Here is a 14105-nt window from a genome sequence, read left to right on the forward strand (position 1 = left end):
GCATATGTTTGTGTGACCTCGTAGCAATGATGCATGTAATTGAAGTGTGAAGTTGCTTTTGCATTTTTGCATATATACATTATCATCTATTTTGCATGCAATTCCTCCTCTCTGAGGATTCTTGATCAATGGGAGCATTGGGTCTAATATATAAAGTAATTTGATGCAACAATTAAAAAGGCCAGTGTTAGAGTTAAGAATTTTTTTTTTTTCCACTCGCTAGTTGTGTGTGTGTCTTATAGTATGTCACATTCTTCCTCCTAGGATCAGTATGGTCTATAGCAGGGGTTATCAACCGGGGGTACATGGAAAGGGGCTAGAAGGCACGTGGGTGGGTGGGGATGGAGCACCGCTACCCACCACCCTGTGCCGCTGTCTCCCAGGAGCAGGGTTGTGGGGGTGGGAGGCACAAGGGCAGTGGCTTCCCTTTGTAGGCTGCACTGGTACCACCCGGCTGTCCCCATCTCCTCCAACTGTCAGCTGCTTGCACACTAGGGCATGGCTGTACCCTGCCACCATGACCCAGCCACCACCACCACTCCCATCAGGCTGTGGCTCCTTGAAGGGGAGTTGGGGTGGAGGGCAGTGTGGGTAGCCTGAGAGGAGCAGTGACTGCTGGTCCATGGTGGCTGGGTAGAGCTTTAGCCTGGCACATAAGTGGCTGGTGGTGGGAGGAGGTGAGGGCAGCATGGCCCCTCTACCCCTGCTGGCAGACTGGCTGGTGTGGTGGTCTCAGCAGTAGGAGCAACAAGTCTCTGTGGGTCAGGAGTGCAAGCAGCAGGTCAGGAGTGAGGGACACCAGCAGGGCTGGGGAATGTTGGGGGTTGCAGGTTGAGAGTGAGGGGCACCAGCAGGGCCAGAGGGCTTTGGGTTGGGAGTGAGGGGCGCACTGGCAGGGCTGGGGGGATGGTGGGTCAGGAGAGAGGGACTCTAGCAGAGCTGGAGAATATGGGGGGCTGCATGTCAGGAGTGAGGGGCAGTGGTGGGGGGGGGGGTGCTGTGCTTAAAGAGTAAGTGGTAACAGCATGGGCAGGGCATCAGGGATGCTGCTCAGCACCACAAAGCAGCAGGGAGGGATAGCCACAGCTGGACCTGTCTCCTGGTGAGCAAAGGGGGGGAGGGGATGTTCTGTTTTTCTGAGATTTAAAAAAAAAACAACAAACCCCAAATCATCCTAAAAGTTGTAGGTATTTAGAACTTGTCATATTATAATGATTGAGGCACTGGGAGGCTTCCAAATTGCTTTAAAATTGTAAATATATAGATAAATATAGGCATCAGTTGAACATAATGTTTTACTGATATGTGTGTATCTGTACACACACACACACACACACACACACACACACACACCCCTACATTTTTCTGAAACAAAACATCTATCTATCTATCTATCTATCTATCTATCTATCTATCTATCTATCTATCAATTTTGGGGCTTTTTAATCAAGAGAACTTGGGATTTTAAAACAGAAAACCAGGATCCCTGATGATCATGCACGTTACTTAAGAAGCTCACCGATATCAGCAACAGTGGGAGACAAACTAGTGGGTGTCTACAGTGTTTCAAGTTAAAAGGACCCGAGTAGGCTCTTATCTTCACTTACCGTTTCATGTACAGTTGAAACTGGACCATAGCTCCTCTTGAGTAACAAGGATGCATTTATTATTTGTCAGCAAAAGCTGAGAATGTGTTTGAGCATTAGGTGGCAGTGTTTGCATGCAGTAGCTATTTGAAACAAGCTAAATGAAGAGAGATATTAGTAGTCACCATACAAACTAACATTGCTGAAAGTACTATGCATCTCAAGGCCAAGTTTACTTTGGATACCTAAATCGATTAGCTGCTCTGTGAACACTGGTGAAAATAAAACAGGCACAAAACTTCCACAGAACATGCAAGAAAAATGTTGACCTATTTAACTCAATGTGTAAAAGAAAACTTACTATAAAACCAGACAACTCGCTGACAAGTGAGATGAACCAAAGAAAGCTTGCAGATACAGTAATGTTATCTTTCATTTAATCTCACTAGCGTTTCAATATTTACAGAATTAGGTTGCCTCAGAACAAATTTAGTGTGCATTAGTTTAGCTCCTGGCTACCTTTATTTTTTGACTGCTCAAGATTTTCTGATTAATTAAGAGATGTATTATACAACTAAGATGCACTATATAATGTGGCACACATCATTTTGTGACCGACATCTCTGGCTTGATCTTAATTATAAACCTCTTTGTTAATGTGAAAGGATTGAATGCAAAGAATTGCGAAGTACTGGAGCATAAATACATTAGTTATACACAAATGTTTGAATTTGGGATCTAGTTGCAGACCTAGTCTAACACCATTATTTACCTTTTCTTCCCACTAAATAATTAATTGCCAATGCAGTTCCCATGATTCTAGATCTTGATGTTTCCAGTTGCATGGCATGTTTTGATGTGTGAAGAGAAAAGGGTGGTAAGAAAGGAAGAGCAGCCTGAATGGTTTAATCATAATGGGGAAAGAATAGACTTTTTGGTTTACTGGTAGTTCCAAAGAATTAGTCAAAATAATACTGTTTTGAATTGAATTAAATAGAATTTTTCCAATTTTAAAAATTATGAAAAAGCATTGCTTTTGCCCATGTGATACAGCTTATTTCAATTTCAGTGTTTATTTCCAAAAAAAATCAAAGTATTCCTAAAGGCAGTCATATTGAATAAAAAACTAAATGTTGTATTTAAAATTGTTGAATTTTAAAATAATGAAATGAGAAGTCAAAATGAATTAGCCAAATTAAAGAAGGTTAAATTGTTGACCAGACCTACCCTTAATACATTTATAGAAAACTGTGCAGTTTTCAGTTCTGTTTTCAGCTCATGACAAATATCCCTGCAGTACTTTTTAGAGACCTGAGGAAATGTTACAGTGAGCAAGCATTCCCTACGGAGCAAAAAGCATGTAATGTTACTGGGACCAAAACCATTTTCAACCCTGTTTTTCACTGTTAATACTGTTTGTTTCTTCTGCATTTCTGTTGGCTTGAACAGAACCATGTTGGCTAGTTTCATTTTCCATTTCCTGTCATTTACCCTAACTCATAGGCAACGCGTCACAGGGACATCGCGGGGGGGGGGTTGTGCCCCCCCCCGCCCCAACAGCTAGTGCTCCGGCTGGTAGGGGGCATGGAGAGCCCCCCCCCCCGAAATTGGCTCTGCCAGCGGCAGAAACTCCAGCACTTCCGCTGGTGCCATGCCACTGGCGCATTCGGTGATCAGCCACTGGGGGACCCCCCCCTTGGTCATGTCCCACTGGTGCCCCCCCCCCCCAGACTCAGGAGGCACCAGTCACCCATGGTCTAACTCTCAATGGATTTATATTCTTTCCCCCTCAAAGTGTGTTGATTGATATTAAAAGGTAACTGAACAAAAGATTTCTGCTCAAATGAAGGAATATTCTCACTGGCCCTTGATCTGGTGCTATGATAGCACGATGGGGTCCTTCCTTAAAGGTATATATTTCTTCATCTTTAAAACATGAGCTCAATTGTTTAAAGATGGGTTTATGTTATGTAAAAGATTGGACTTTTCCCTTCTCCAACCTAGAGGTATTTGAGCTTTTGTAAAAGCTTAAGTGTTTTTTAAATGTGTTGATTTAATTTAGATGCATCCAAACTACCAAGATAATGTGCCTCCAAGTCTATTGACATTCAGTCAGTAATATCAACAAAACGCACAACCCCTCCCCAAATACCTGTTATGCTGCTCAACTATTGTCAGTGGAACTGAAATTTTCATGTGGCTGCTTATAAATAGAGGCTTCCATTTCCGAATGGATTAGTAATTTTGGGTGCCTTTGTTCTGGGTCCCCAACCTGAATCTCGTATTCTGACGGCTGAATTTCAAAAGGTGAACTCTGTGTTGTCTGAGTTGGGCATGGAAAATCTGACACGCTCAAAACATCACTTTTGAAGCTTTCCGAGAATATAATGTGTGTGTTAGAAAATAAAGATCAGTGATACTTGTATACAATGAGATTAAACTATGTTAGACAAAGCACTTGTTTGCCAATTAACTCTGGCTAGTTGAGGATCCATGGCAACATTAATATGATGGTAATATTTTTGTGTTGCACTAAAAAATAACGTTTGTGTGAATGAGCTTGTCTGAGCAATACTCTTTTGCCTAATTATTATTATCTATTGTTTGCACCACTGCACCACCTAAAGATCCTAACCAAAACCAACCTGCTTTGTGCTAGTGATTAAAAAAAACTGGTAAAAAAAAATAGTTGCTACATCAAACCATCTGCAATCTAAATAGTAATATTTAGCACTTGTATAGCATTTCTGACATGAACATTTCAAAATCACTTATGTGAAAATCAGACTACAGCCAGATCTACAATACAGTTTTGCCAGCATAGCTTTATCTGTGTAGCTAAAATAACAAGATTTTGTGTAGACACAGCTTATCCTGGCAAAAAGAGTACTTTTCATTGGCATACCTTTATACCGGTTCCCTGAACAAAATAAGCTATACCAGCAAGAGCATTTTATTTTTTCCAGTATAATTATGTCTATGCTTAGCACTCTAGCCAGTACAAAAAAAAAAAAAAGCACATCACTGCCAACTTCCTTCCTCTGCAAAAGCAGTAAATAGTTAAAATATGCACAAGAGATCCAAGAAAGATGATCCATACCCTCTACTATATAGGAAGATGGAAACTCCCTATGTTCCATATCATCTTCACTGGACTAAAATTCTTCTTGGCTGTGGCCCCTATCCAAGGCTTTTGAGAGAGGTATAATATCTCCTCCCCAATGTACAACCACCTTCTTGGTTTTCGCAACCCTCGATTGCTTCCTGCAAGTTGGTGCTTAAGTTCCTTTAAAAATTTTTTTTTAAAAGCACTAGGGAAGGGAGAGTGTCATTCTTTTCCTTTTCAACAACTCTTGTAGAACTACCATCCATTTATCCATTGCTAACACTAGGGTTAGGCAGCAGTTAAACAGGAGTCTGAGGTGCAACTTGGGATTTAGATGCCTGAGCACAGCCTGGTAGGGTGTGTGAAATGGGCTGTATTCGATTCAGATTCGGCCTGAATTGGGGACAGTGATTTGATTCGTTGGTTTGGATCACTGTCCCTGATTCCATTCAGCTGAATCCGAATCTGAAGTTTCAATGCTAATTGGCTGAATCAGCGATTTGGACATAGGCACAGCTTTAAGTGTTTTTTCTACGTACCTCAAGGTACCAGGTGTGGCTTGTGAATGCTGCAATGCTGGGGATGATGAAGGGTCCCACAGGAGTGCAGGGGCAGGTCACCCCTGCGTGCTTGGCGGCAAACCCGCAAGTGAACCAGAAGTATTTCTGGTCCGCTTCCAGGTCCACCACTGAGCATGAGGTGGGGGGGGCCTGCACCTCCCCTTTGGCTCAATGATTGGCCGCAGGGGGACCCCGGGTGTGCCCCCCCCCCCAGACCCAGGAGACACCAGTCGCCGAGTGGTGGTGGGCACGTGGGGCCCCCCAGTGTGCTTTCCAGCAGACCCAGAAGTGGACTGGAAGTGCTTCTGGTTCACTTTGGGTCTGCTGGGGTGCTCCTGTGGGACACTCCGTCTGCCCCTCCATCACAGCGTTCACGAGCCACCTAGTACCTTGAGGTGTGTAGCAAAAATATTTAAAGCTATGTCCATGTCCGAATCACCAAATCTTTCCTAATCTCTCTGAATGAATTCAGAGGGTTCCAATTCAATTTAGAGAGATTAAAGGATATCCTGATTCGCATTCGGAGATTCAGCCACCAAATCGGGCTGAATCGAATCGGGGACCAAAGCTGCACACAGCCCCGCTGCCTGCATCCTGTTGTGAATCTGAGCCCCAAAATTATCAGCCCAGTATCATTTAATGAGTTGATGGAAGAGCCAGGATTAATCACAAGATTGTTGAGTCAGTTTAGCTTTAGGCTAAGTCGTGCTTGTTAGGCATGTGGGTAATATGAGTCAAAAAGTTTCTGTGAACCTTTCCAGAACATGTCTGTTACTGTATATAAGGTGCAGCTTGCTTCCCTTGCTGTCTGTCCCTGCACCTTTGAGGTGCTGTACCTGCAGGTCATTGGGGCCTACAGTTCTGCTTAGGAGTTCCCCAAGGCTTGGGCTTAGCTTCTAGTTCTGAACAGGAATCTCCAGGCAGATTATGGGAACCCTTGTATCTCCTGATTCTTACCTCTGGTATGTAATAGGGTGTTTGCTGTTGTGGTGGGTGAGAGGCTGGCCTGAATGATTTTTAGGACTCTTTTGATAAATGTTTACTTGAGTGGGTTGGACACAGTGGGTGCATCTACATGTGCACTAAGGCACTTTTTCTATTGCACATTAAATTTAATAACTCCAATGTGAGATACTAAAGAAATGTGCATTATGCTGCCTTAATGCACAGTAATGAATGCACAGTTTTCTAGTGACACAATGCACAGTAGCCAAGTTTACTGCGCATTAGCGTAATTGCATGTTTTTTACATGATGCTTTACTGCACAGTAAAATAGGCTGCTGCTCATTAAAGCACACGTGTAGATGCACCCGGTAACTCAGGAATTTCCTTCCAGACATATGTTCTGTAATGCTACGCCCCCGGGTAAGTCCTTGACAGAGTCATATTGGGTGAGTTCCTCTTGGCATTTAGTGCGTCTCCTTCCATGTGTTTTATAGTGTTGCACCCAACTTTGCTATGGCTAAAGTTACTTGCATCATGTCTGAAATCCTGAGTCACTCAGCTGATAGGGATATGTCATGTTCCTCCTCTTTGATACAGAATTTGGCCCATGGGTGACTGGTGCCTCCCGAGTCTGGTGGGGCACCAGATCACCGATTGGGGTGGGGTGTTCCCCAGCGGCCAATCTCCGAACCGGGGACAGGTCTGGGAGGCAATGTATTAATGTCCTGAAGTCCCAAAGCCCTTTCAATCCACAAGTGGGAACCTCACAGTCACAGGCAAGGAGAGGAAGCTCTGCATTGCGTTGGTAATATTTTGTTTCAACGCACAATAGATTGTCACTTTTATACTTGGCCTCGTGCTCTTTCACACAACAGTTGTTTCTATGATCTGTGAGAGCAGGCGGGTGGGGAAGAGCAGTATCTGGTAAAACACTGAAATTGGTTTGTATTAAAACTTCCTCTGCAATAAATTATCAGTGCAGAATTCAATATGGGCCATAAATTGAGTACTTTATGGTAAGTGGAGCAGCTTCCAGTATTCCTTTGTGTATTCAAGTTATTTCCTAAACTTTTGTTTTCCATCTGATAAATCTTTTCAATAAAGTTGTCTGTCTGCTTGACAGCAAAATGCAAAACCTTTCAAGGCGGCAGGCAGTTTCAGTATATGGTTTGTTCTACGGAAGTGGCTCTGAAGTGGACGTAACAACAAAGGCTGCTGATTGTTTTATGCACACACATTAAAAACTTGGTTAATTTAAGGGCAGCTATTTGATAGTGTACAAATGCCTGTGTGTGAACACACACACAGCTGGTGAGCAGTAAGGTAGTGTGTAAATTTGCAATCCACTAGCTACCTCACACTAACTTCCCCTGTGGACACTAATAGTGTGCATTATGGGGAGGCTATACAACTGAGTTATCTTAAGCAAATCACAGTTATCCCAGTTCAAGAAAGACTCGCAGTTGGTGCAGTGTAGTGCATTGATGTAAAGCAGATGTATATTGGGAAATTTTACCCGTGTTTCACTCTAGTGTAATTTTACTTTGCTTCATGTAACTTTGGAGAAACCTTTGTGCCCTCATCCCTCACCCCTGACTTACTAACTTGATCTGCCTCCTGTTCTCACACTGATGTGCATTCTCCCTGCACTTGGGATGCTTACTTTATCTGCACTTAGTCTGGGTTTACAGCAGTGAGGCATCAAGCTTCCTGTTTAAATGTTGGTTTGCAACCAAATTCCCCTTGTGCTTAGATGTTCCAGGATTCACCAAGTCGTTACCTTGCTTGTGTTCTGTTTGTGCAAATGCCATCTGCCAAGCTTCCAGTATGCCTTTCTACCATACCTGCCGTTTTGTGTGTCCATGTCCTGGACCTTCTAATATTGTCAAGAAAAGCTAAGGTATACTGCAAGCCTTCCCTAAACATACCACTATAGGAACACTAGGCTGAAGCCAGGTAGTGCCACTCAAAAGTGGAGGACTTAAAATAGGCCTACGAGCATACGAAGAACACTAACCACTTGTTGGGTGATGGAAAAGCTGCTGCTTTGCACTACAAGGGCTAGAAGATGGGAGCAAGGGATGCCTTTGTGTGAGGTAACTCATTCCACTTTGAAAATGGAGTAACCTACGTTGCACTTACTGCTCACTCTGTGTGTCCACACAGAGCTAGTATAGAGCAATACCCTGGTGAAATAGGCCAGGTGTGGACACTTTCCTATGAGGAAATAAAGCAGAGCTTTGCTTTAGGTTCACCAAGCCGAGGAAACATACAGTGAGATCCCACACATAATTCTAGTGATGTTCTGCATCGGAAAAATACAATTTGGCCTTCTGTTTTTCAGTTGTACACGACCTAATGATGACATAAGCTAATGCAGACAATGCTGCAACATCCATCTCTTGTGTTTTCATAAAGTCAGTCACACATGGTTTCTCCAGTTTGTTTCTTGGCAAAGGACCCAACAAATAGTCGTTTTTTATAAGCCCCTTGGACCTCCCACAGATCCTCCATTAAAATCTAGAACTACCTAGGTGCATCTACACATGCACCTGACTGCGCGGTTGTTACTTGCTTTAGGAAGTACTAAATGACCCTGCAGTAACTGCCAGTACTGCACAGTCCCGGTGCCACAAAGGGTCGTTTCTGACCCTACTGCACAGCAGCAATGAACTACTGCACAGTAGCTTGTTGCTACTACTCGTTAGTGGCGGTGTCACTACCAGCAATAAGTCGCCATAGTGACAAGCTACATCAACGTAGCATCTCATGTAGATGCGTTCCCTGACCTAGTAGTTAACAATACCTGCAGTAAGAAAGGGGATCTGAATGTGTATCTTAGTATTTTGTATCATGGCAAGCCTTCCCTAAATATGTCACCCAGGTATCACAAAAGAAGAAGAATCACAAAAAGCACAGCTGGATTTTCTTGAGAAAATGTTTAACTTTTATTCAAGATAATTTTAAGGAGGGAGTAGACCTATTTCTTAGAATCCACCTCACAACCAAAACTGGTACCTCAAGCTCTCGAATTTCTCTTCCGCTCTAGTAAGACCATTATTTGTAACACCGCATCATTTTTTTTTTAGTTTATTGAGTAGGTTTGACTATCAAGAACTCATTCTCACATACTCCACTGAATATTGGATTAACCCAATGTTAAACACTTATATTGCTTTTTAAATGTGTTATTAGATCTAACTAACCAAAAAAAAAAGATTTCAGCATTAACAGGAATAGAAACAAATATTCAAATGTGCCTGCAAAAAGTACAGCTGGCTAAATGAATATATATATGGCCAGGTGCAAATTTGCATTAAGGCCATATATATGCCCGTTGGCTTTTGATTTTTGTGGATGCATATACTTTTTCAGGTAGACCTGATGAAATAATATAGAAAAATGTGTCCAAAAACATTTGTTAAAATGGTTTTAGTGTTGACACCATAGGAGACAATCCTCCAAGCTGAGGTCATCAATAGCTTTTGCTACCAATATCTAGAGTTGTGCGTCAGGCTGGGGAACTTGTTATTCTCAATGGAAGCAACTTTGGAAATTGTTTTCCTTGTTAGGCTAAACAACTTGTTGACATTTACATATAGAATGATTACAAGGTTATCTAATTAGTCTTTTGCCCTGAAAAAGCCAGGTTGAGTGGGTATTACATTTGTGGCATGACTATTTTTATACTGATAAATGTAGAGGTATACGCTGATATTTTAAAAAAATGTTCTTTGAAGCCAATGCCCCAGTTTTTGGTGCCAGCCTTGAAACATCTACTACTTGTGTTTCAGAGATGTTTGGTACTACCCATTATTCTACATTTTGGTAAATCAGGTCCTTGATATAATGAATATTATTGGACACTGGTTGAGAAACACCCTTCCCCCCCCAGTCATATTAGACACATCATTCTTTAGGTCATTCTTTTCAAGTTTAGCTTGGAGCAAATATGATGCTTTTGTGTGTGTGTGTGTGTGTGTACATATATATAATGTGTATATGTATGCATATATTAGGGGTGTGTGAAACAGGCCATATTCAACTCGGATTCAGCCCAAATTGGGGATAGTAATTCCATTAATTGATTTGGATCACTGTCCCTGATTCAATTCCACTGAATCCGAATCTGAAGATTTTATGCTTATTCGGAGAATCAGCGATTCGGCCACAGACACAGCTTTAAATGTTTTTTCTACATACCTCAAGGTACCAGGTGTGGCTCATGAATGCTGTGATGCTGGGGCGCGTGGAGAGCTCACAGGAGCACACAGGGCCCTCCCGTTTACTCGGCAGCAAACATGGAAGTGAACTGGAAGTACTTCCAGTCCACTTCTGGGTCCGCCGGTGAGTGTGCTACCCCCCCCACCCCATGTCCCCCTGGCATGGTGATCAGCCACGAGGGGACCCCGGGTGCTCCCCCCAGACCCAGGAGGCACCACTTGTCAAGCCAGAGAGGTACAGGGGGGGCCCCTCGCATGCTTCCCAGCAGACCCAGAAGTGGACTGGAAGTGCTGCTGCTTCACTTTCGGGTCTGCTGCTGAGCGTGCTGGGGAGTCCCCTGTGCTCCTGTGGGATGCTTCATCCACCCCAGCATCTTAGCATTCACGAGCCACCTGCTACCTTGAGGTATGTAGAAAAAACATTTAAAGCTGTGTCTATGTCCGAATTGCCAAATCTTTCCAAATCTCTCCGAATCAATTCGGAGGATTCTGATTTGATTCAGAGAGATTAAAGGGTCCCCTGATTTGATCTGGATTCAGAGATTCGGCCTCTGAATCGGGCCAAATCTCCACCGAATCAAATCAGGGACCAAAGCTTCGCACAGCCCTAGTATATATGTATATGTATATGTATGTGTATATAAATGAAATAACATAATAATAATTCTATTAAAGTTTCTAGATCAAAGAAACAAATGAAACTATTAATTAATAAAGATATCAAATATTCTTTGTGCCAGTAACTTTTTACGATAACCCTTACTAAGGAAATGTGAATGGAAGACAAAATGTTAGCCTTTCTTTTTCTATAGGTAGCATATAATTTTGCTGAACACAGAATCATAGAAAATTAGGGTCAGAAGGGACCTTAGGAGGTCATCTAGTCCAACCCCCTGCTCAAAACAGGACCATCCCCAACTAGATCATCCCAGCCAAGGCTTTGTCTAGCCAGATCTTAAAAGCCACCATGGATGGAGATTTCACAACCTCTCTGGGTAACCTGTTCCAGTGCTTTACTACCCTCCTTGTGAGACAGTTTTTCCTAATATCTAACCTAAACTTCCCTTACTGCAACTTGAAACTATTGTTCTTTGTTCTGTTATCTGTCACCACTGAGGACAGTCTAGCTCCATCCTTGTTGGTACCACTCTTTAGGTAATTAAAAGCCACTATTAAATCCCCTCTCAGTCTTCTCTTCTCTAGACTAAATAAGCCCAGTTCCTTCAGCCTCTTCTCATATGCTGTGTGTTCCAGGCCCCTAACCATTTTCATTGCCCTTTGCTGGACTCTCTGCAATTTGTCCACACCCTTTCTGTAGTGGAGGGCTCCAAACTGGACACAATACTCCAGATGTGGCCTCACCCGTGCTGAATAGAGGGGAAGAGTCACTTCCTTTGATCTGCTCACAATGTTCCAACTAATGCAGCCCACTATGCTATTAGTCACCTTTGCAACAAAGGCATACTGTTGGTTCATATTCATCTTATTGGCTATTATAACCCCCATGTCCTTTTCTGTAGAGCTGCTGCCCAGCCAGTCAGTTTTCAGCCTGTACCGGTGCCTGGGATTTTTTCTTCCTATGTGCGGGACTGTGTACTTGTCCTTATTGAAGCTCATGAGATTACTTTTGGTTCAGTCCTCCAATTTTTCCAGATCTCTCTGAATCCTAGCCCTGCCCTCCAGCATATCTGCTTTTCCCTCCAGCTTGCTGTCATCTGCAGACTTGCTGAGGGTACACTCTATCCTATCTTGAATAAAACCAGCCCCAGGACCAACCTGTGTGGGACTAGACTTGATACTGGCTGCCAACTAGGCATCAACTCATTGATTGCTACCCTTTGAGTCTGACAATTCAGCCAGTTTTCTATCCACCTTATGGTCTATTCATCCAGCCTATACTTTCTTATCTTGCTTGCAAAAATGTTGTGGGAGACTGTATCAAAAGCCTTGCTAAAGTCAAGGTATATCATGTCCCCCTCAACATATATGCTCTCCCACAACATTCTTGCAGAAAAAAATCTTGCAGAATTGTAAAATATGATTTAAAGTCAGCATATGCTAATAGCCATAATCTGACATTTTGCAAATTGTCAGTTGTTCCCTGATGATATTTTAATAGCATCGTCTAAATATGATGGTTTAGAACATCTTTTCGTTATGGAGGAATATATTTGCCAAAATGCTTAAATTTTCTAGCTATTATTTACTTGTTCTTCTCCCCAAAAAAGTAGGGATTGAGACACCCTCTCAACCCTAGGAGAAAAACAGCCTAGGGAGAAGGGACACTAAAATGGTGCTAAGTAGGGGTGTGTGAAGCTGGCCCTCTTCGATTCGGATTCGGCCCGAATCGGGGACAGTGATTCGATTTGTTGATTCGGATCACTGTTGCCGATTCAATTTGGCTGAATCCGAATCTGAAGATTCAATGCTGATTCAGAGAATGTGTGTTATGGACACAGACACAGCTTTAAAAGTTTTTTCTACACTGTGTTGTTGGGGTATTATGATTCCAGCATTCGTTCCTGCCCAGGGCAGAGGGTCAGACTCGATGATCTGTTCAGGTCTCTCCTGACCCTAGAAACTATGACACCTTGAGGTACCAGTATGGGTTGTGAATGCTGCAATGCTGGGGCGGATGTAGCGTCCCACAGGAGTGCCCCATGTGCTTGGCGGCAAACCCAGAAGTGGACCAGAAGTACTTCACATCCACTTCCAGGTCCACTGGGGAGCGTGCTGGAGATCCCCCCCGTGCCACCCCTGGCTTGGCGATCAGCCACAGGGGGACCCCAGGTGCCCCCCCAGACCCAGGAGGCACCAGTCGCTGAGCCAGGAGGGGAGGGAGGGGCAACAGGGAGGCCCCCGGCAGATCTGGAAATGCATGGGAAGTGCTTCCGTCCACTTCTGGGTCTGCTGCTGAGCGCACTGGAGAGCCCCCTGTGCTTCTGTGGGATGCTCCATCTAACCCAGCGTCACAGCATTCATGAGCCTCTGCTACCTAGAGGTAAGTAGAAAAAACATTTAAAGCTGTGTCTGTCTGAATCGCTGAATCTTTCCAAATCTTTCTGAATTGATGTGGAGGGTTCTGATTTGATTCAGAGCGATTAAAGGGTCCGTTGATTTGATTTGGATTCAGAGATTTGGCCACCAAATCGGGCCAAATCGCCGAATCGAATCAGAGACCAAAGCTTCGCACAGCCCTAGTGCTAAGCAACATTTGTGACTCCTGGTATAAATTACATTAATACCAAGAGTATCCTAATCTTCAGTAATTTCCTATGACTATGTGATCTCTGGATCAATCCAGGATTGCAGTAATAGTATGTACTCTGCAGCGACTTCTTGTCCCCACCCCAACCCTGGCATGAAACCTGGCAACCTGACTCTAAAAAGGATGGTACAGAGACACCCCTTTTGTTTGGCCCTTTGTGACACTTTTTTCAGTCACTATAGGCTCATGTGATAGGGAACATAATGTGCTTGTCCATCTCTGAGACATGGAAGAATGTAGCATAGGATGTGTTTTCCTTTCAAAGACTCCAGGATCTGTGTCCAAGAACTGTAGCCTTTTGTAGTGAAACTCCCATTAACTTCACAATCTAACTTCAACTTATAAAGCATGCCTAAACTATTAAATAGTCTTCCAAGGAAGTGGCCGAGAACCCTGATTGCTGGAGTTAATTCAGA

Source organism: Alligator mississippiensis, chromosome 9, assembly GCF_030867095.1.
Source record: "Alligator mississippiensis isolate rAllMis1 chromosome 9, rAllMis1, whole genome shotgun sequence".
Lineage (NCBI taxonomy): Eukaryota > Metazoa > Chordata > Crocodylia > Alligatoridae > Alligator > Alligator mississippiensis.